Source organism: Pongo abelii, chromosome 5 (assembly GCF_028885655.2).
Source record: "Pongo abelii isolate AG06213 chromosome 5, NHGRI_mPonAbe1-v2.0_pri, whole genome shotgun sequence".
Classification (NCBI taxonomy): Eukaryota; Metazoa; Chordata; class Mammalia; order Primates; family Hominidae; genus Pongo; species Pongo abelii.
This window is the reverse complement of record NC_071990.2, coordinates 151,656,956-151,678,857: the sequence shown is the minus strand read 5'-3', so window position 1 is coordinate 151,678,857 and position 21,902 is coordinate 151,656,956. Positions and strand designations below refer to the sequence as shown.

The following is a 21,902-nucleotide window of genomic DNA, read 5'->3' as shown; positions in this document are numbered from 1 at the left end:
CTTTTTTTTTGTTTATCCTCAGGAAATCCTTGCTGTCAGCCTTCTCCTTCTGCACCCACCCCCTCCTTTTCCACTGTCCACATCAGCTCTTCCTCTGGTCTGGGACTGTGGCATTCTTGGCACTGAAGACACAAGAGCTGCATTCAGCCTCAGGAGAGAGGAGGACGCAGGGCAGGTTGTGGAGGTGGTCTCACCATTGGAGGGGAACCTAACAGCTTAGGTTCTCTATCACAGATGGCTGCGTTTCTCCACCAGGTTAGCTAAAACCAAGCCAGCCTTGCCCCTTTCCTCATTGTTTTTTTTCTAATTCTTCCCAACCCGTACTTGAAAATTTATATTCTTCCTCCTAATATTTCTTTGTACTTCTTGTCTTCATAATATATCCTGATTTATTGTGCCCAGAAAACAGTGGACTCACCATGTCGGTGATAGCTGCAAGGCCGTAGTCTCCACTCACTGGAGGGGCATGCTGGGCTTGGAGCCCCTCAAAAGCCCCTGCCCCAGAGAACTCTATTTGACTAGTCTGGGATTCACTGGAAAAGCCCCATTCATTGGGTTTGTCATTATTTGACCTGCTGAGGTCTCTCTCTAGGGGAAAAGCCAGATCCTGAGAGCATTGGCTAAAAGCAATCATTCCAACTGTACAACCTCACTGTTTGCATGTGGGGCAAACAAGACGCTAGTGGGGGAAATTGAGAGAAAGATTTAGGGAATGAGATGTGCATGGGGGCTGGCACATGCCCAGGAAGCACCTGAGAAAGCCACATCTCTGACCTTTGGCTGACCTGGAGGTTCTGTGCAGGCAGGAAGTGGAGCTGCAGTGGTGACATCAGCTGCCCGCCTGAGTGCGGCAGGGGCAGGAGTGCACCACACACACAAAGCCCTCCGCACTGGGGTGAGACTTGCCGGCTCAAGGCATTGATGCAAACCTCTATCCAACCTCACCTTACTGAGCAGAGACTTCAGGGTCCACCTGTGACAGGGAATACAGATGTTATAAGATCCATCCAGGAAAGTCAGTAAACAAGCAGCAGCAACACACCTTGAAGAGAGGGGACATCTGATTCTCAGAGATGCCACATCGTATTCTTGTGAACGTTCAGTTTCATCTCAAAAAACATAAGATGTGCAAAGAAGCAGGGAAGGATCCCCAGACACAAACAAGGAACCAGCCCTTGGAACTGTCCCCAAGGAAGCCCAGCCATTGGCCTTAGTGAGTTACTCAATGTCACTCTGAGGCGATGGCAGTCAAGGGGAGACTGTGCGGAGGAGGCTGTCCAGCTTCCTCATTTCCATGGAGGACTCAACAGATGTGGTGCTAGAGACTGAATGTCTATGTCCCCCCAAACCTAATCCCCAATGTGTACTAGGAGGGGGAAGTTTGATAGGTCATTAGGTTTTGAGAGAAAAGCTTTCAAGAATGGGGTTGGAGGGCCAGGCATGGTGGGGTCATGCCTGTAATCCCAACACTTTGAGAGCCTGAGACCGGAAGATCACTTGAGGTCAGGAGTTCAAGACCAGCTTGGCCAACAAGGTGAAACTGTTTTTGCTAAAAATACAAAAATTAGCCATGGTGTGGTGGCAGGCACCTGTAATCCCAGCTACTCGGTAGGCCAAGGCAGGAGAATCACTTGAACCTGGGAGGTGGAGGTTGCAGTGAGCCAAGATCGCGCCATTGCACTCCAACCTGGGCAACAAGAGGGAAACTTTGTCAAGGAAGGAAAGGGAAGGGAATGTGAAAGGGAAAGGGAAACTGAAAGGGAAGGGAAGGGAAGGGAGAAGGAAGGAAGAAAGGAAAAAAGAAGGAAGGAAAAGAAAGAAAAAGAAGAAAAAAGAAAACATGGAAGTAAATCCTTGTGACGTTGGGTTTGGCTAAGGCTGCTTAAGTACTGTATGCCAAAGCACTAGTGACAAAAGAAAAATAGTTTAATTTGACTTATTCCAATGGTAAAACTTCTGGGCTTCTAAAAGAATGCCATTTAGAAAGTGAAAAGACAACTTACAGCATGGAGAAAAAATGTGCAAATTATATATCTGGTAAGGGACTGGTATCCTGAATCTATAAAGCACTCTTACAACTCAATATTGTAAAGATAAATAATGCAATATAAATATGTGGAAAGGATTTGAATGGACATTTCTCCAGAGAAGTATACATTGGTCACTAAGCCCATGAAAAGAGGCTCAACATTAACAGCCATGAGGGAAACGTAAATCACACCCACAAGGAGATGCCACCTCACACCCAGTAGGAAGGCTGTCATCATAATCACAGTGAGGACATGGAAAGACTGGATCCTTCACCCCTTCCAGGGGCAGAGCGAAGAGAGATGGAGTCGGGGTGGAGTGTGGGCGAGAGTGTGGTCTGCAGGGCTGTGATGGTGAATATTAGGTATCCAGCGTGGACGGTCACCATACCATGGGCTGCCAGCCGGACTAGAGGAGAGCAGGCGGGAGAGGGTGGGGTGACTCTGCAGGTGGAGCTCTCTGGCTTCTCTTTGCCTTCCCTGAGAGTTCTTGCTTCCTTCCTCCTTGGGCATCAGACTCCGGGTTCTTTGGCCTTCGGGCTCTGGGACTTGCACCACCAGTTTCCGACTTTCGGGGTCTCTGGGACCTTTGGCAGGGGCTGAAGGCTGCCCTGTGGGCTTTTCTGGTTTTGAGGCTTTCTGACTTTGGCCTCTGCTGGCTTGTCTCCTCCCCAGCTTGCAGACGGTCTACCATTGGACTTCGCCTTGAAATCGTGTGCACCAATTTTCCCTAATAAATTCCCGTTCATATATGTACCTACATCCCATTGAGGCCGTCCCTCTGGAGAACCCTGACTAACTGGGGGTGGGGGTTGTCCCTGTGTCCCCCTCTCCCCATTTTCGGGGCGGGGATTTCTTCTGGTTCTCCTGCCACCTGCTTCTCCTTCCGTTTCTCCCGTCCTCTCTCTCAACGTACTTTTCACACGTTCTGGGCTCAGGACGTCCATCCTGGAAGGGGCCTCAGCCCAGCGGAGGAACCAGGGACCCTGTACTGCCGGCGACGGGGTGGGGAAGGGGACGACTAGAAGCTCCTGGCCCGACCCGTGGACCCTAAGGACCAAGTGGATCACGGGCGCCGGCCACCAGCACCCTCGAAGCAAGCAGGAGGGGGATCCGCGTGGGGGCCGCTCTGTTGGAGCCCCAAGGACCCCAGCTGGAAGGTGACGTCTCCGCAGGATCCAGGTGTAAAGTCCTCCCAGCCCCCCGCACTAGGCTGTGGGAGGAAACCAGCAGTCACCTCTGATTTCCCCTCACCTCAAGCCCCAAGAAAAAAAACTTATCCCTGCCGCGATGGGCTAGTCCTCCCACGTCTTCCAAAGGCGTTTCTGCCCGCAGCGACCCACCCGGGGCCAGTCCCTCCCGGTGGGACATCCGCGGCAGCCGGGCGCCGCCTGTGAGTCATCAGGCTAGTGGGGGCCCCAGCCTAGTAGTTCATCTACCTGAAGAGATAAAAGATCTTTACAGGAGAACTACAAAACACTGCTAAAAAAAAAAAAAAAAAATTCAGACACAACACAAATGAATAGAAAAAAATATTTCATGCTCATGGGTTGGAAGAATCAATATAGCTAAAATGGCCATACTTCCCAAAAGAATGTATAGCTGCAAAGGTATCCCTATCAAAATACCAATAGTGTTTTTCACAGAATTAAAACAATCTATTCTAAAATTTATTTGGAACCAAAAGAAAGAAACAAGCTGTCAAAACAATCCTGAGCAAAAAGGACATGTGGAGCACGCATAGGGTTCCAACCCTCAGCCTAGAGTCAAGCCCAGAATAGATCAGCCTAAGCCCAGCCAAACCAAAGGTCCAGGAGAGAAAAGCAAATGCTAACTGTCTGTGACATTGACCTTCAAAGGGGCCTGTCATGTTGTGTGGCTCATCCCAGCAACAATGAAGATATTTCTCTATCAGTCAGTCAGTAAATAATTATTGACAATGTGCTAGAAAGGTGGAGTGATTTGAGTAGATTTGCTCCCTATTCTCATACAGATTACTTTCTAGAGGGGAAGACAGATGATGGATGAATAAATATAAATTATTCTATTACATTGGTGCAGCAGTAATCTCGGCTTTTGCCATTAAAAGTAATGGCAATAAAAAGCAGGGAGGAGCCGGTGCTGCAGTTCATTAAAAGTAATGGCAAAAACTGTGATGACTTCTGCACCAACCTGATAGAATAATTACGAGTGTGCAAAACACTGCAATGGGAAAGTTCCAAGAGCTAGAATAGCATCTAGCTTCCTGGAGTCAGGAGACAGGGGTTGGCAACCTAACCAAGGTTAAGTCCAAGTGAGGGGGCAGGCAGGGAGTGATATTTCAGTGGAGACTCCAAAAATAAATGATAATTAGAAAAATGTACCCAGACGGTGAGAGGCGGAAGTGTTTCAGGCACAGAGAATAGCATGTGCAAAGGCCTATGTGGGGAGGACGTCGTGTGTTCATCGACCTGAGGGGTGCTCTGCAGGCTGGAGCTGAGCAGGTTGAGAGGAGGATGGGGAGCCGGGGAAAGGCACCCCACGCAGAGGGCACAGCAGAGGCAAAGGCCCGGAGCCGGGCCTGAGCCTGTGTGGTTTGAGGAACTGACAGAGGCCTTTCCGGCAGGAAAGAGAGCAGGGCCGTGCTGGGGGCATTGTGGGCTGTGGATGGGAGCTGGCATTTATGCTCAAGTGATGGGAACGTGTTAGAAGATTTTAAGGAGGGCAGTAATATTTGGGGATAATGTGTATTCTGGGAATCTCAACAAACTAAATTCATAGTTTGAGTGTTCATAAGGCTTCTGCACAGGCAGAAAGAAATAAGATCATTTCTACAGCTGTGACATAAGATCATATTAAAAAATATTACTACGTTTTTAAAGGTCATTTCAAATGGTGGATTTGTATCTTACATTTGAACATAAGTAGATTGCAAGGTTGGGGAAAGCAGAAAAGTTTCCTGACTTGTGTGAACATAAAAGAAATATCAATTTGAAAGCAAAACATTTATTCATTTACTTCCTCTGCAGTTTTCTTGACTGCTGAATTTCATAAGGAGGGATTGTTCATGAGGGTCATGGAGCTGGGGACCTGGGGAGGAGCTGGTGTTCTTCTAGTTTGAGGGTCGTGGAGCTGAAGACTCAGGGAGGAGCTGGTGCTGCTGTTCTAGTTTGAGTATCATGGAACTGGTGCACTGGGAAAGAACCCACTGATGTATTAGGGTCATGGATCTGGAGATCCGGATGGAGCTGGTGCTGCTGTTCTAGTCTGAGGGTTGAGGAGCTGGAGACCCAGGGAGGAGCCGATGCTACTGCTGTTCGAATCTGAGGGTAATGGAGCTGGAGCCTTGGGGAAGAGTGGTGCTGCCTTTCAGGTCTGAGAGTCATTGAACTGGGGCTCCAGGGAGGAGCTTGTGCTCCTGTTGTAGTTTGAGGGTCGTAGAGCTGGAGACCCAGGGAGGAGCTGGTGATGCTGTTTTAGTTTGAGGGTTGTGGAGCTGAAGATCTAGGGAGGAGCCGATGCTGCTGTTCAAGTCTGAGGGTCCTGGAGCTGGAGGCCTGGGGAGTAGCTGGTGCTGTTGTTCTAGTTTGAGGGACATGGAGCTGGAAACCTGGGGAGGAGCCAGTGTTGATCTTCTTTGAGGGTCATGGAGCTGGAGATCCGAGGAGGAGCCGGTGTTCTAGTTTGAGGGTTGTGGAGCCAGAGACCCGGGGAGGAGCTGGTACTGTTGTTCTGGTTTGAGTGTCGTGAAGCTGGAGACCTGGGGAGGAGCCAGTTTTGTTCTAGTTTGAGGGTCATGGAGCTGGAGACCCGGGGAGCAGCCGCTGTTTTTTTAGTTTGAGGGTCGTGAAGCTGCAGACCTAGGGAGGAGCACTGTTGTTCTAGTTTAAGGATCGTGGAGCGGGAAACTCAGGGAGGAGCCGGTGTTGTTCCAGTTTTTGGGTCGTGGACCTGGAGACCTGGGGATGAGTGGTATTGTTCTTGTTTTAAGGTCATGGAGCTGGAGACCCAGGGAGGAGCCATTGTTTTTTTAGTTTTAGGGTCGTGGAGCTGGAGACCCAAGGAGGAGCTGGTGTTGTTCCAGTTATAGAGTCGTGGAGCTGGAGACTCGAGGAGGAGGTTGTGTTGTACTAATTTGAACGTTGTGGAGCTGGAGACCCTGGGAGGAGCTGTGTTCTAGTTTGAGGATCATAGAGCTGGAGAACCAGGGAGGAGCTGGTGTTGTTCTAGTTTGAGGATTGTGGAGCTGGAGACCTGGGGAGGAGCTGGTGCTGTTGTGGTGTGAGGTACATGGAGTGGAGACCCAGAAATGAGCATTATTGTTTTAGTTTGAGAGTCGTGGAGCTGGAGACCCAAGGAGGAGCTGGTGTTGCTGTTTAAATTTTAGTGTTATGGAACTGGAGAACCGGGGATGAGCTGGTGCTGCTGTTCTAGTGTGAGGGTCACGGAGCTGGAGACCTGGTGAGGAGCTGGTGCTTCTGTTGTTTAATTCAAAGGGTGGTGAAGCTATAGACCAAGGGAGGGGCCGGTGTTGTTCTAGTTTGAGGCTTGTGGAGCTGGAGACTCAGGGAGGAGCCGGTGCTTCTGTTCTAGTGTGAGGGTTGTGGAGGTGAAGACCCAGGGAGGAACTTTGTTGTTCTAGTTTGAGGGTTGTGGAGCTTGAGACCCAGGAGGAGCTGGTGCTGCTGTGGTTTAAGGTTGAGGGTCATGGAGCTGGAGACCTAGGGAGGAGCTGTGCTGTTGTTCAATTCTGGGGGTCGTGGAGCTGGAGAGCGGGGAGGAGCTAGTTCTGGTGTTCTAGTGTGAGGATCGTGGAGCTGTAGACCAGGGAGGAGCCAGTGCTGCTGTGTAGTTTGAGGATCGTGGAGCTGGAGACCCAGGGAGGAGCCAGTGCTGCTGTGTAGTTTGAGGATCGTGGAGCTGGAGACGTAGGGAGGAGCTGGTGCTACCACCATTTAAGTCAGAGAGTCGTGGATCTGGAGGTTTGGAGGAGGAGTCCATGCTGCTGTTCAGCTGTGGGTAGGATCCAGTGCTTCAGTTGAAGTTTGAGGGTTTGGGAGCTGGAGATCCAGGAAGGAGCCGATGCTGTTCTATTTCGAGGGTTGTGGAGCTGGAGACCCTGGGGAGAGGCTGGTGCTACCGTTGTAGTTTGAGGGTCACGGAGCTGGAGACCTGGGTAGGAGCCAGTGCTGCTGCTGTTCATGTTTGAGGGTTGTATAACTGGAAACCCAGGGAGAAGCCAGTACTATCGCTTTTAAAGTTTGAGGGTCGTGGAGCCTGAGACCTGGGGAGGAGCCAGTGCTGCTCTTCAAATGGCTCCTCCTCGGGTCTCCATTTCCACGACCTTCACACTAGAACAGCAGCAGCAGTTCCTCCCCGGGTCTCCAGCTCTGTGACCCTCACACTAGCAGCACTGGCTGCACCTTGGGTCTCCAGATCCACCACCCTCAAACTAGAACAGCAGCAGCAGCTCCTCCCCAAGTCTCCAGATCCACAAGCCTCAAACTAGAACAGCAGCACTGTTTCCTCCCTGGGTCTCCAGCTCTATGACCCTCAGACTTGAGGAGCTGGAGACTCAGGGAGGAGCCAGTGCTGCTATTCTACTTTAAGGGTTGTGGAGCTGGAGACCCAATGTGCAGCTGCAGCTGCTCTTCTAGTTTGAGGGTCTTGGAGCTGGAGCCTTTGTGAGGAGTTGGTGCTGCCTTTCAAGTCTGAGAGTCATTAAGCTGGAGATCCAGGGAGGAACCAGTGTTGCTGTTGTAGTCTGAGGGTTGTGGAGCTGGAGACCGAGGTAGGTGCCGATGCTGCTGCAATTCAAGTTTGAGGGTGGCGAAGCTAGAGACCCAAGGACGAGTTGGTGCTGCTGTTCCTGTCTGAGGGTTGTGGAGCTGGAGACCCAGGGAGAGGCTGGTGCTGCTGTTCTAGTTTGAGGGTCATGGAGCTGGAGATCGGGGGAAGAGCTGTAGCTGCCGTTCAAATCTGTGGGTCTTGGAGCTGGAGCCCTGGGGAGGAGCTGGTGCTGCCATTCATGTCTGAGGGTCATAGAGCTGGAGATCTGGGGAAGAGCTGTTGCTGCCGTTCAAATCTATGGGTCCTGGAGCTGGAGCCCTGGGGAGGAGCCGGTGCTGCCATTCAGTCTTAGGGTCATGGAGCTGGAAACCCAGGGAGGAGGCGGTGCTGCTGTTCTAGTTTAAGGATCGTGGAGCTGAAGACCCAGACACCAGCTCCTGTCTGTTTAAATCTGAAGGAAGGTCGTGGAGCTAGAGCCTTGGGGAGGTACTGGTGCTGCCTCTCAAGTCTGAGAGTCATTGAGCTGGAGATCCAGGGAGGAGCCGGTGCTGCTGTCGTAGTTTGAGGATCGTGGAGCTGGAGACGGGAGGAGCTGGTGCTGCGTTCAAGTTTGATGGTTGTGGAGCTGGAGACCTAGGGAGGAGCTGGTGCTACCACCGTGTAAGTCTGAGGGTCGTGGAGCTGGTGGCCCTGGGGAGGAGCCAGTGCTGCAGTTGAGGGTCTACAGTTTTGAGGGTCAGGGAGCTGGAGACCCAGGGAGTAGCTGGTGCTGCTGTTCTAGTTTGAGGGTCTTGAAGCTGGAGCCCTGGGGAGGAGCCAGTGCTGCCTCTCAAGTCTGAGAGTCATTGAGCTGGAGGGAAGCTGGTGCTGCTGTTGTAGTTTGAGGATCCTGGAGCTGGAGATCCGGGGAGGAGCTGGTGCTGCAGTTGAAGTTTGAGGGTGGGGGAGCTGGGGAGCTGGAGATCTTGGGAGGAGCCAGTGCTGCTGTTTAAGTCTGAGGGTCGTGGAGCTAAACATGGAGCCAAATTTGGGGAAGTAGAGAGAGAGAGTCACAGGACGCCACTTAGAACTGTAGATGTAGCTGTACCCCAAGCAAGTTAAGCTTGGGAACTTCTCAATTCTAGTGATTAATACATTCTTTTTCCTCTTATACAGTTTGGATTTGTTTTCTGTCTCATGAGACAGAAAGACAATGATTAATACCCTTAGGAATTGAAAAGCTTAAAAAAACTAAATGATGTTGGTAATAATAATAATAGGAATTAAACCATCATTATCCTGACTGACAGAGACAAAATTACACACACACACTATATATATTTTCAATCAGTTAGTAAAATAAAAAATGAATTGAAAAACAGCCCCAAGCAAAGCTATAAAATCTTCTTTCATAGAGAAGCAATGGAGGACAAAGATTAATCTGAGAGCTGCTGTTAATGGAGAAACTGAGAATTTACCATTTTTCCTGTGAGGTTTTGGTGCAGAATGATATTCTGTGAGTTCTGGCAGCTGAGTCACTTTGCACAGCCTGGTGATGCAGTAGGTGTCACAGAAGGACCCTGTCCCAGCTGATCCTGCCTCTCTGCTATGATGAGTGCGGCCTCTGATGCCCGACAACTGACCGTGTCTTGAGAGGAGACCAGGCCCATGAGCACAAGGGTATCCACGATGAGGTTCCACGGATGGAACACCATGGATGTTCCTGATGTTCCTTCTGGATGTGTATCTGCCATCTTGCTATTTAATGGATCTTGTTTATAATTGCCTTCTAAATATTGAATAGAAAAAAGTATGTATACAATATGGGTAGAATATCGACACATTGGACACACAGGACCTCCACCAAGTTTAGAGAATAGAATCTGAAGAGACTTAAATTTGGATGCTCCCTGGAGGCCCCTTCTGAATCCCAGTCCCTTCCCTTGTACAGAGGGAATCACTTTCTGCTTTAGTCTTTATTATTCCCATACTTTTCTTCACAGTACATTTCTTTCACCATGTACGTGTACATCCCTAAACAATATGCCATTTAGTTTTTGAACTTTCTGTTGTCTTTTTGAGATGGGGTCTTGCTCTGTTTCCTGGGCTGCAGTTTTTGAACTTTGATGTGAAGGAATTCTTTTGTGTGGCTGCATTGTGTCTGAGCATTTGCTCCATGTCTATTTTTGTCCTCCATTCTCTTCCTGAGACCCATCCACATTGACGTGATTCATTTTCATTGCTGCGTGATCTCCCGTGATATGAGGGGAACATGGGAAATGTCTTCATTTTCCTGTCGATGAGTGTTTGGCCAGGTTGGGGCCCTTAGGGCTGTGTTGCTAGAACGTTCTTGGGCATTTCTTTTGTACACAAGTGCAAGTTTGTTCTGGTCAGTAGCCTTCAATTTTTAAAATTTCATTCCTGGTAAAAAACGTAATTTTCCATACAACCCACAATACACAACCTTTCATATACAAGAATGCAAAAAAAAAAATTCACAATCATTCTTAGCAGGGGCTGAGTGTTCTTGTTGCTCTCCATTCTCCCCAACCCTTGCATTTATTGGGTTGTGGGGTTTTTGCCAGTCTAGTGGATGTCACGTGATACCTCATCCTGTTAGGCTGAAACCCTCTTCTTGTTTTTATTGGCCATTCCTTCACATTTCCTCTTCTGTGAAGGCTGGTTCAACTCTATTGCCCATTTTCCCTTTAGTTGTCTGAATTTTTATCTTTTTCTTTTATTATTATTATTTGAGACGAAGTCTGACTCTGTCACCCAGGCTGGAGTGCAATGGCGCGATCTCAGCTTACTGCCACCTCTGCCTTCTGGGTTCAAGTGATTCTCCTGCCTCCGCTTCCAGAGTAGCTGGGATTACAGGTGTGCACCCAAACGCTCCCTTCTGGCTGGCAGCCTGTCCATCACCCACTCTTCATTTCTAGACTACCAGGAATTCAAGCCTTAGCAAATCCAGAGGCCTCCAGCAGATCAGGATGACCCCATAGACTCAACATCTCATGAAATTTAATCCCTTTGGCAATAATCCTATTGCTGGAATTTCTTAAAATGCTTTGCCATTTTCTCTTGTGCTACCTGATGTAAGAATTCCTGCACTTAAAGTTTTAACTTACTGAAGAAGAAATCTCAACCAAAAGAACATTTTCTGTCATCTTCTTTGGTTGTGGAAAAACAGATGCTTCTCTAAACCATGATTTTGTTCTTCTAAAGCATTGCCACTGAAATACCATGGCCGACTTCAGAACACCAGGGATTCTTTTCATGTGGTGAATCAGAATTTTCTAATTTGTTCATAAGAAAATATATATAGGCATGATTCTTTCTTTTAGTAATTTATCTGCTACTGACATTTAATTAAAAATATCTATTTTCTTTCTTTCTTTTTTTTTTTTTTTTTTTTTGAGAGGCGGAGTCTCACTCTGTGGCCCAAGCTGGAGTGCAGTGGTGCGATCTCGGCTCACTGCAAGCTCCGCCTCCCGTGTTCCTGCCATTCTCCTGCCTCAGCCTTCCGAGTAGCTGGGACTACAGATGCCCGCCACCACGCCTGGCTAATTTTTTTGTATTTTTAGTAGAGACGGGGTTTCACCATGTTTGCCAGGATGGTCTCGATCTCCTTGACCTCGTGATTCGCCTGCCTCTGCCTCCCAAAGTGCTGGGATTACAGGCGTGAGCCACCGTGCCCGGCCAAAAATCTCTATTTTCTAAAATATTTATTGACTTTTGAATTTTGTGTTATAATCCAGTAGAGAATTAATGGGATTTCATTCTTTCTTCATGTGATTGAGTAATAAGCTAGGGTTTCCGCTAGACTCTTTGGGAAGAAGGTAACTAAACAATACTTCTAAATTACAGGACCTCTGACTGTCAGTCTTGAACATTGTCCTGATACCTGACAGACACCAATGTTCCTATTCTTAAGAGATGTGACTGGCTGGGCACGGTGGCTCACGGCTGTAATCCTAGCACTTTGGGAGACCAAGGTGGGTGGATCACCTGAGGCTGGGAGTTCACTACCAGCCTGACCAACATGGAGAAACCCCATCTACTAAAAATACAAAATTAGCTGGGCATGGTGGTGGGCGCCTGCAGTCCCAGCTACTTGGGAGGCTGAGGCAGGAGACTCGTTTGAACCCTGGAGGTGGAGGTTGCAGTGAGCCGAGATCACGCCATTGCACTCCCACCTGGGCAACAAGAGCGAAACATTGTCTCAAAAAAACAAACAAACAAAAAAACAGGCTGGGTGCGGTGGCTTACACCTGTAATCCCAGCACTTTGGGAGGCCAAGTGGGGGGATCACAAGGTCAGGAGATCAAGACCATCCTGGCTAACATGGTGAAACCCCGTCTCTACTAAAAACACACACAAAAAATTAGCCGGGCGTGGTGGCAGGTGCCTGTAGTCCCAGCTACTCGGGAGGCTGAGGCAGGAGAATGGTGTGAACCCGGTAGGTGAAGCTTGCAGCGAGCCAAGATCGCGCCACTGCACTCTAGCCTGGGCAACAGAGCAAGACTCCGTCTCAAAACAAAACAAACAAACAAACAAACAAACAAAAAACCTTTTTCTGGTTTGGCCCCAGCACACTACACCCTGGGCAGTGACGTTCCTTGTCATCCCTCAGCCCTGACCACAACTAATTCTATTAGAAGTAATACCCGCATCAGATTAATCTCTATTTTTAAGAGTTATTTTATTCCTCTGTGGACAAAAGATCAGATTTGGAATGTATAAAAAACTCCTTCAAATAGATAAGAATACATCTAATTCTCCTACGATTGGGCAAATGCCATGAGCAGTTCACAGATTTTGAAGAAGCCCATGAAAGATCTGACATGTCCCACATAATCAAGATAACACACATCACAGAACAATGCGATGCCGTCTCACACCCATTCTACTGACAGATGTTTAAATCTGTCTACACCAGGTGGTGGGCAGGAAGTGGAACATCAGACTTCTTCCACTGTGGGTAGGAGTCTATATTGAATCGTTCCTTTGACATAGACTCAGGTGATATCCAGGACAGTGGACGCTGTGCTCATCCCACTACCCAGCAATCCGAGTCAGTTTCAGGCTCCAAGCATGTTCCAGAAAGCATGGAGATATTTGGTTGTTTACTTTGCTGTTGTTTTCTTATTAAAAAGTTAGCAATAAAACATTCCACTAAAGTACAGCATGTTTTCTCATGTTGGTGTTAGATTTCTGTTTCTATGTCAGACTAGAACATCTGAACTAGCAAAAGATTAAGCAACCAAAATGCTGGATAAAAAGATGTTAAATCTTTCAAATATATTAATGAGGACCTCTGAGTGACACACAGTGAGAAGTACCACATCAATCCAAATCTCTCCTCATATTTCCAGAAATACAGAGGTCAAGTAATGGGGCAAATAAAACACCCTGATCTATATTTTCAGTAAAATAAGTAGATAAAAAATGCCTAAATCCATCAGATCCTTGTTTGTAAAACAGATAATCAAAACAACTGGTGAACCTTGAGTGGTGTCTGAGCATGAGATGGATGTAATGTATGGATGTGAAATCTGTTTTGGTGATGGTATTGTGCTTATTAGGAGAGTGTCATGGTTGTTAGGAAGAACACTAAAGTGTGGGGCATGAGGTGGCATCATTAAAGATGAGGCATCAGTGTGGCAGCTCGCTCTCAAGTAGTGCAGGCAGAGAAGTTCTCTGGATTCTGCTTGCAAATACTTTGCAATTCTTGCTTGTTTCAAATTTTGTTGTTGTTGTTGTTGTTGTTTACTAGTTGAAAATAGGAACTTAAGAAAAATGTACTTTTCAGAAACTGATGTAAAGATATAAATCCCTCAATAAATCCACTATGGTTTCTTCTCCTCCTCTGAAGCCAGGGCCTCCAGGTGTTTCCCTCTCACCCTCTGTTCTCTGCTTTAGGCAGCTTCTCCTGCCTTCTCCTCTCCTTCAGGCAACTCCTAGGTCCTTCTAGAGCCTGAAGCAGCTCAGCCCAAAACAGGAGCTGGGGTCATTCAGGTTCACAGGCCTTGACCCTCACTTGAATGCAGGAGCTGGCAGGAGGTGAGTCAGAGAAAAGGCTCAGCAGCTATTCCGAGATTAGATCAGCTGTCTTAGCTGCCTAGGTGTGTGCGTGTGTGTGCATTGTACGTGTGTATGTGTGTCTGTGTCTGTTTATGTGTGCATGTGTGTTTCCATGGATTTTCTGCCTGGAACTCATGACTATAATAGGAATTTCCCACACATCCTCCCTGTCCCTTCTCACCTCCTGACATCTCTTCTTTTCTGATCCTTTATAGTCAAACCCTTCTGGCCTACTCCTGGTCCTATCTTGTTGCCTTCAGGCTTTCTCTTCTGGTGCATCTTCTGGCAGGTATCATATTTCCCACCAGCTCAGAGCCAATCATGCTTTAAAAGTTGGGCACAAATGTCATCTCCTGTTAGGTTAGCTATACCTTCTTGTACTAGGATTCTCCAGAGAAACAGAAGCGTGTGTGTGTGTGTGTGTGTGTAGAGGGGGAGAGAGAGAGAGAGAGAGATTATTAGAAATTGCCTATCGCCAATATGTGACTGGCAAGCCCACAATCTGCAGTGTGGGCCACCTGGCTGGAGACCCAGGAGAGCTGATGGAGCAGGTGCAGTCTGCTGGAGAATTTTTCTTTTTTGGAGAGGCCAATCTTTTAGATGTTTTCAAGACTTCCGCTAATTAGATTCAAGCCCACCTCTGTTACAGGGGTAATCTGCTTTACTCAGTGTTCACCAATTTAAATGTCAATCTCATCTAAATCAGCTTCCAGGTTGACACATCACATCACACCTCCCCAGGCTAAATTATTCCCCCCTCCTGTGTCCTGAACCCACAGTTAGAGGATTTCACTGTGTGAGATCAGATTGAATGAAGAAAATGTGGTCCATATACACCATGAAAATCTATGCAGCCATGAAAGACAACAAAATGAAGTTCTTTCCAGCAACATGGATGGACCTGGAGGCCATTATCATAAGCAGCCTGGAGGCCATTATCATAAGCAACCTAACACAGGAGTAGAAAACCACATGCTTCAGGTTCCCATTTACAAGTAGGAGCTAAACATTGAATACACATGAATGTAAAGATGGAGAAACTGGAGATCACTAGACTGGAGGCGGGAGGGGAACATTGGCTGAAGAACCACCTGTTGGGTACCATGCTTACTGGCTGAGTGATGGGATCACTAGGACCCCAAGCCTCAGCCTCCCACAATTGACCCATGTAACAAACCTGCATGTATACCCCTTACAATAAGAATTGAAATAAAAAATGAATAAATAATTAAAATGACATGAGGCCAAAAAAAAATAATTAAGTGGCAGGAGCAAGAGAGAGCTCTGCACTATGAACTCTATCCCTGCTCTAAAAATATACACTCCAGTCATTTAAAATAATTCTAAGGTGTATGATCATAATTTTATAAAAATTACATATGATTACACCAAAACCCTAACATTAAACACCGCGTGATGGAATTTCAGATGATTTCCACCTTGTTCTTTATACCCTTCTTTTTTGTCATATTTTCCAGTGATATTTTTTGTTTATCCTCCAGAAGTCATTGTTTCCAGGCGTCCCCATCTGCACCCACTCCCTCCTTTTCTACTGTCCACCTCTGCGCTTCCTCTGGCCTGGGACTGTGGCTTCCTTGGCACCGAAGGCACAAGAGCTGCATTCAGCATCAGGAGAGAAGAGGATGCAGAGAAGGTTGTGGAGATGATCTCGACATAGCAGAGAAGCCTAACAGCGCCCAGTCTCTATTGCAGACAGCTGCGTTTCTCCACCATGTTAGCTGCAACCAAGCCAACCTTGCCCCTTTCCTGATTGGTTTTTCTCTCACTCTTCCCAACTCCTACTTGAAAATTCACATTCTTCCACCTACCATTTATTTCTACTTCTTGTCTTCACAATATATTCTGATTTACCGTGCCCAGAAAACACTGGTCCCACCATGTCTTAAGTTACCATCTAAAGTGTAGTGAATGAATGAACAAGAAAGAAGCCCCTGCCCCAATCACTGCCTCTGATTTATTCACTCACAGGGTTAGTATAGCCTCAGCACCAACAATGAGCTGTGCTGCGGATACTTCCCAGAGGAAAACAGACAAAATCCCTGCTCCAGTGGGGACAGCAGGTGAACATAATGAGCAGGTGCATTGCATCGGGCGTAGGAAGGTGACAGATGATTCAGGGGGCGGGGAACAAGGTTGTGGGGAGGAAGAGTGGGAGGGGAGCCCCCAGGTCCTCAGTAGCCTGAACAGGAAGTTCTCCCAAGAAGGTGACCTGTGAGTCCTGGCTTCAAGGAGGTGAGCATTCCCTCAGGAGGCAGAGCCGGCGAAATGGCCTGGAGTAGTCCAGGGAAAATCCAGAAGGTGCTTCCATAAGATTTTCAAGACAACCTTAAAACAAAGGCTGGGTGCGGTGGCTCACAGCTATAAATCCCAGCACTTTGGGAGGCCAAGGTGAGTGGATCACGAGGTCAGGAGATCAAGACCATCCTGGCCAACATGGTGAAACCCTGTCTTTACTAAAAGTACAAAACTTAGCTGGGCATGGTGAGGTGTTCCTGTAGTCACAGACACTCAGGAGGCTGAGGCAGGAAAATCACTTGAATCCAGGAGATAGAGGTTGCAGTAGGCCGAGATCACGCCACTGCACTCCGGCCTGGGGACAGAGCGAGACTCTGTCTCAAAAAAACAAAACAAAAGAAAACAAAAAACAAAACAAACAAAAAAGAAATACCGGAGAATGTATTTTGTAAGTAATTAGGACCAAACAATCAATATTTATCACCTAGCAATTTAATCATGATTTAAGAAAATATTTCACATGAATTGAAAAAGTAGTATGTTTATTTCTTTTTTTTTTTTTTAAGCTGAAAGGGCCGGGGGTCATTAATTAACAGCAGTTTATACACATTTGTTTCCTTCGCACAGTTGTTTCCTTCCCAGGGCAGGCCCAGAGCCCTTGGGGGCAGTATCTGAATGAGGGAGCCAGGAACGCAGGTTGGACACATCCTTGGCGGCACATCCAGCCCCAACAGTATACAATCCTTCAAGTTAGAATTCCGTTGGGTATTGGAGAGGGACCAAGGTTGTGGGTAGAGAGGGAGTCTTCGACAGGACTCACATCTCAGTCCAGGCCTCCTCACTATCCAAGTCCATACAAGTTTTAGGACCCTGGGGGGCAACAATCAGGCCTACCCACCTCAACAGGGGCAGATTCTTCCATCTGTGCCCAGTTCACACACACCCGCTTCCACTGGTTGCACAGTTCAGGAGAATCACCTTTTTGGTAAGAGACAGACCACGTCCTCACTGCCCCTCCCTGGCACCTCTCTTCAGCGGCATCTGTGCAGGAACTGCTGGGAAGATGGAGACCTGCCTTCTAAGTTCAGCCACATGTGCCCTCATCCGCAAATCTTCCATCAGTGACAGGATGGAGGCCTCACGTGGACCCAGGTGAACACTTGTGCTTCCCAGTCCATCACACGCTGCCCTGCCTGCGTGCTACCAACTGCTGGTTCCCAGGCCAGAGCTCCAGCAGGCCCTGAATTGGGACCTAAAGCCAGTTTGCATAGGCACTTGCCAATTTTTTGTAGGGAGGTGGATAAAAAAGTAGATGGGTGTGAGAAGAATGAGTTTCATTTGATACACTAATTAGAGATCTCAAGTGATTTTACTTTTATTTCCTTCACTTTAAGTCAATCATGAAATTTCACAGTGATTTCTGGGGAGGGGGCAAAGGAAGGCAGTGTTCAGAACCATCGGGCCTGTAGACCATCAGTCCATGGAGGTGAAGGCAGGGTGGGCCCTCATTGGGGCAGCTGGAGGAGCACCGACTGCCCTGCCAGCAGGTAGGTGATGTTCCAAGAGACTGAGAGCTGGTACGTGATGTCCTCTGCAGCTTCCGGCTTGCTCAGCTCCATCAAGCCGTCCCCTGAGGTGGCCAGTGGGTTGGCAATCAGCTCAGCTTCCTTGGAGTCGCCCTCAGCAGGGATGATGGCCACCTTTTTCTGCTGCTCAGCCTTTTCCACAATTCTGGCTTTCTCTGCTTCCTGCTGAGCCACATGTTTGGCTTCCACCGCTTCTGTGAACAACTTCTCGAAGGTCAGATGTGTCCAGGACACGTTGTCCAGGATGAGCCCAAAGATGGCTGCTTGCTCTGTAAGGTCGTCGCTCACCTGCCTGGAGACCAGCTCTCTCTGGGTGATTAGTTCTCCAGCATCAAAACGAGCCACCACTGACTTGAGGATCTCAGTCATGATGGATGTCAGCACACGCTCATCATAGTCCTCTCCGATGATGGTGAAGATGCGAGGAAGCTAGCTAGCGATGGGCCGGAAGAGGATGTGCAGTGTGATGTTGACATTCTGTAAATGTTTGTTACCAGTGATGACTGGCACAGTATGTGGTTGAGAACGGCAGTCAAAGATCATTGGTTTCTGTACCCATGGGATGAGAAAGTGAGTCCTTTCCCTACCACAATGTCTGGTAATCCACGGAATCATTCAAAGATGACAGCTCTGTGCCCAGCATCCATATTATATAAGCCTGACTTCACCATGCCTCCTGCAACAGCTAAGGCCAGGCCAAACTTGCCGATGGACTCAAACACTTTGTCAGCCATGTTTTCTTCTGCTGGATCCTCTCACACCTGTTTCCACTCTGACCTCCACATCAATTCCCCCTATTTCATTCTTAAATAAACACATGTGTTTATTAATGGATATGTGTACCTGTTGGGCACTGAGCAACTTCTCAAACCTTGCAAGCAGATTGGACACAGCCATCCTCATTTCCTATTTCATACCTATTTTTGCAGTGGTTCTTGGTTTTTTTATCACAACAGCTGTTGAAATCACAGATTTTAAAAATACCATGTCATCTAAAGCAATGTTGCATAGTCTAATGTTGAAATTATAAAAAGTCTTGGACTAGTACTTTCTAGTGTGGTCCAGCACACTATTTCAATAAGCTCAGAGGGTTTACTCAAGGTGAGTTTGTGCCCTGAGCTCCTTGGCACACAGCTTGGGATCCACAGCCAAGGGCTACAGAGAAGACAAAACAGACGTTGACATCATGGTGGATAAGGGGTCCATAAAGAGTTCCTTTTTAGGGGTTGGGGCAATTCCTTCCACCCTGCAGATCAAGATGCTCTGAGAGTAAAGAGCAGAGGGGTGCTCTGGTGGCCCAGCAGTTCTGCCCCACGGGAGAGGTTTCTTGTCTGCTGCGACGTAAACCAATAGGACTCTGCTTCATCCCAGAACCAATGGGACCAGGAAGGAAGGTCAGAGTGAGGAGCTGTCTGAGTGTTTCAGATCACACAGTGACATCATGATTGACGGCTTCAGAAATCCTTCATGAGCTAGGAGGCAGCCCCTGAGGTGACAGGTGAGTGGGCAGGATGGGCCAGACATGACAACTCTTGAGATGACACCCAGTTTCTTCTGTGTGTTTATGTGTCTTTGCGTGTGCACGTGCATTTGTGTGTCTGTGTCTGTATTTCAGCATGCATTTGTGTATGTCTGTGTCTTTGTGTGAGTGTATGTGTGTGTATGTGTGGTGTGAGTGTGTGAGAGACTATGCGTGCATATCTCTGTGTGTTTGCATGTGTGTCTGTGTGTGTGTGTGTGATAACATACATGTATGAATGGTGAATTGTTTCCTGGTTGATTTGCTGTGGAGGGAGACAGGGACTCCAGGGGGGTTCCTGCCCACCCCTCCTTCCGTATCTTCCCCTCCTGACATTCCTTCCTCCCTATGGAAAGAGTCTACCCCAGTAACTGAGGGTTCATTACTACAGACTTCTCACAGATTCCCAACGTTCTATGATATTTGTACCCCCAGGCCACCTCCTTATCCTTGTCCCTCTGCTGGGTGCCCTGTTTTCTCTTCCCACCTGGCTATGCTGTATTCTTCCCATTCCCAAAAGAAGAGTCTGAAATGCCACCTCCCAAGAAGCCTCCATGCAACTCCCCAGGCAGAATAAGTCACCCCCTCTTCTGTACTCTGATAGCCCCAACCACCTTGAGGATATCACATCAGCAGCAGCAGCCAAGTGGGTGTTTGTTTCTGTCCCTGGATTCTAAGTTCCTGAAGAACTGGACACATCTATCACCCACATGTAAACCCAGCACCTAGCACAGTGGCTGCCATACAATAGGGTTTAAGACACATGGGAAGAATCCAATCATCAGACTACCCCAGGGCTGCTAGAACTCAGAAAGAGATCCCCATCATTTGGGGGATTGGAAAAAGGTCTTCATTTCTGTTCTTTCCAGCACCAACCTCCATGGCTCCACTCATCTCTACTCCTTCCTCCTGTTAGGATTGGCCAGTCAGGAGAGGTGTAGGGGCAGGAGCAGCTACACCTGGTCTCCTCCACCACCCACAGTGGGGTGCACCCTTGATGGGACCTGGTGAGCATGACAGCCCCTGAGCTGTGGGGACCTTGAGCCTCTGCAGCCCCACAGAGACCAGGAGGAGCTGTACAGTAACTCGCAGAGACAGCCAGAGAGTGTTTCAAGGACTGCATGGAGCTCTGCAGAAGCGGGGAGTTCAGGACCCTCTTTTGAGGGGCATGAGAAATTTAGGCAGGATCATGTCTACAAAAGAGGCTGTCACTTTGGCTTATCAATACTTTCACCTCCTTACCCCTTCCAGATCAGAGTGGGCACTTTACTTGTTTCTATGGATTATTGTGTCAACCAAAATGAGAGGTCAGAATCAACCTAAAAATTTGAAACTTCTTCAAGGTTTGACGAATGCACAACATTTTAATACCACTTCTATTTTTGGGAAGCTGTGGCTAAAGAAAACGTTTTATTATATAGCATTCCCCAAATTACTTATATAGAATTTGAAAAATCTACATAATGTCATACAACCATGTGAAAAGTAAAAACTAAAAAGCAATAACTTTTTGGGCCAGGAGTGGTGGTTCATGTCTGTAATCCCAGAACTTTGGGAGGCCAATGCCGAGGATTGCTTGGGGCTAGGAGTTGGAGATGAGCTGTGGCAACATGGTGAGACCCTGTCTCTACAGAAAATTTTAAAATAGACCAAGTATAGTAGCATGTGACTGTAGTCCCAGCTCCTCAGGAGGCTAAGGTGGAAGGATCACTTGAGCCTGGGAGTTTGAGGTAGCAGTGAGTCATGATGGTGCCACTGCACTCCAGACTGGGTGACAGAGTGAGAGCCTGTCTCAAAGAAAACAACAACAACAACAGCAACAATAACAGCAGAAATAACAACAACAACAAAAATTTAAACTCCAATAAGCTAAATTGACAGAAGACTTGTGGGACCCAAATGACCAAATCATGCAATTTCTTACTTTTGAGGTATTCAGGGGTATGCTGAGTGTTACTATTCTCAGAAGGTTCCATCTCATGAAATATAATTTCCTCTGGCAAATCTACTCCTTAGTCCAGGTCCTCTGAGAAGCAGATGCCTACATAGGATTCATGAGGGGACTTCATTGGTGGAAACCCTGGGAGAACCATTCAGCAGGAGGCAGTTCTGACGCCAAGTGCAGGAGGAGGGAAAGGAGGTGGGGCAGGTGCATCCTACACTGCAGTGAATGGTGCTGGGACAACTGGATGCTGCATGCAGAAGAATGAGGCTGACCCTTTCCTTACAGCACACACAAAAACTAGCTCTAGATGAATGGCAGATGTCCACCTAAGACATGAAACTATGACAGTCTCAGAAGAAAGTAGAGCAGTAAATTTTTGTGACCCCGGATTTGGCTAATGCTTCTTAAGTACTGTATGCCAGTAGCAAATGGCAAAATAAAAGGTAGTTTAATTTCATTTCATGCTAATGTAAAACCTCTGTACTTCAAAAAGACTTCCATTTAGAGGGTTAAAACACTTTAAAAATTTAGAAAATGTTTGAAAATCGTATATCTGGTAAGGGGCTGCTATGCTGAATAAATAAAGAACTCTTGCAACTCAACATTATAAAGCAAAATAACCCAATTTAAATACATGCAAAGAATTTGAATAGATATTTCTCCAAAGTGAGACACAAAGTGGTCACAAAAGAATAGAAAATTTTAGGCAGCAGTTTCAGGTGACTAGCAAAAGGAAT

General features: G+C 47.5%; 1 pseudogene; it reads right to left on the bottom strand.

The window, feature by feature from the left end:
• Nucleotides 1-17,620: 17,620 nt before the first annotated feature.
• Nucleotides 17,621-18,476, bottom strand: LOC100452222 (prohibitin 1-like; annotated as a pseudogene).
• Between the last annotated feature and the right edge of the window lie 3,426 nt (nt 18,477-21,902).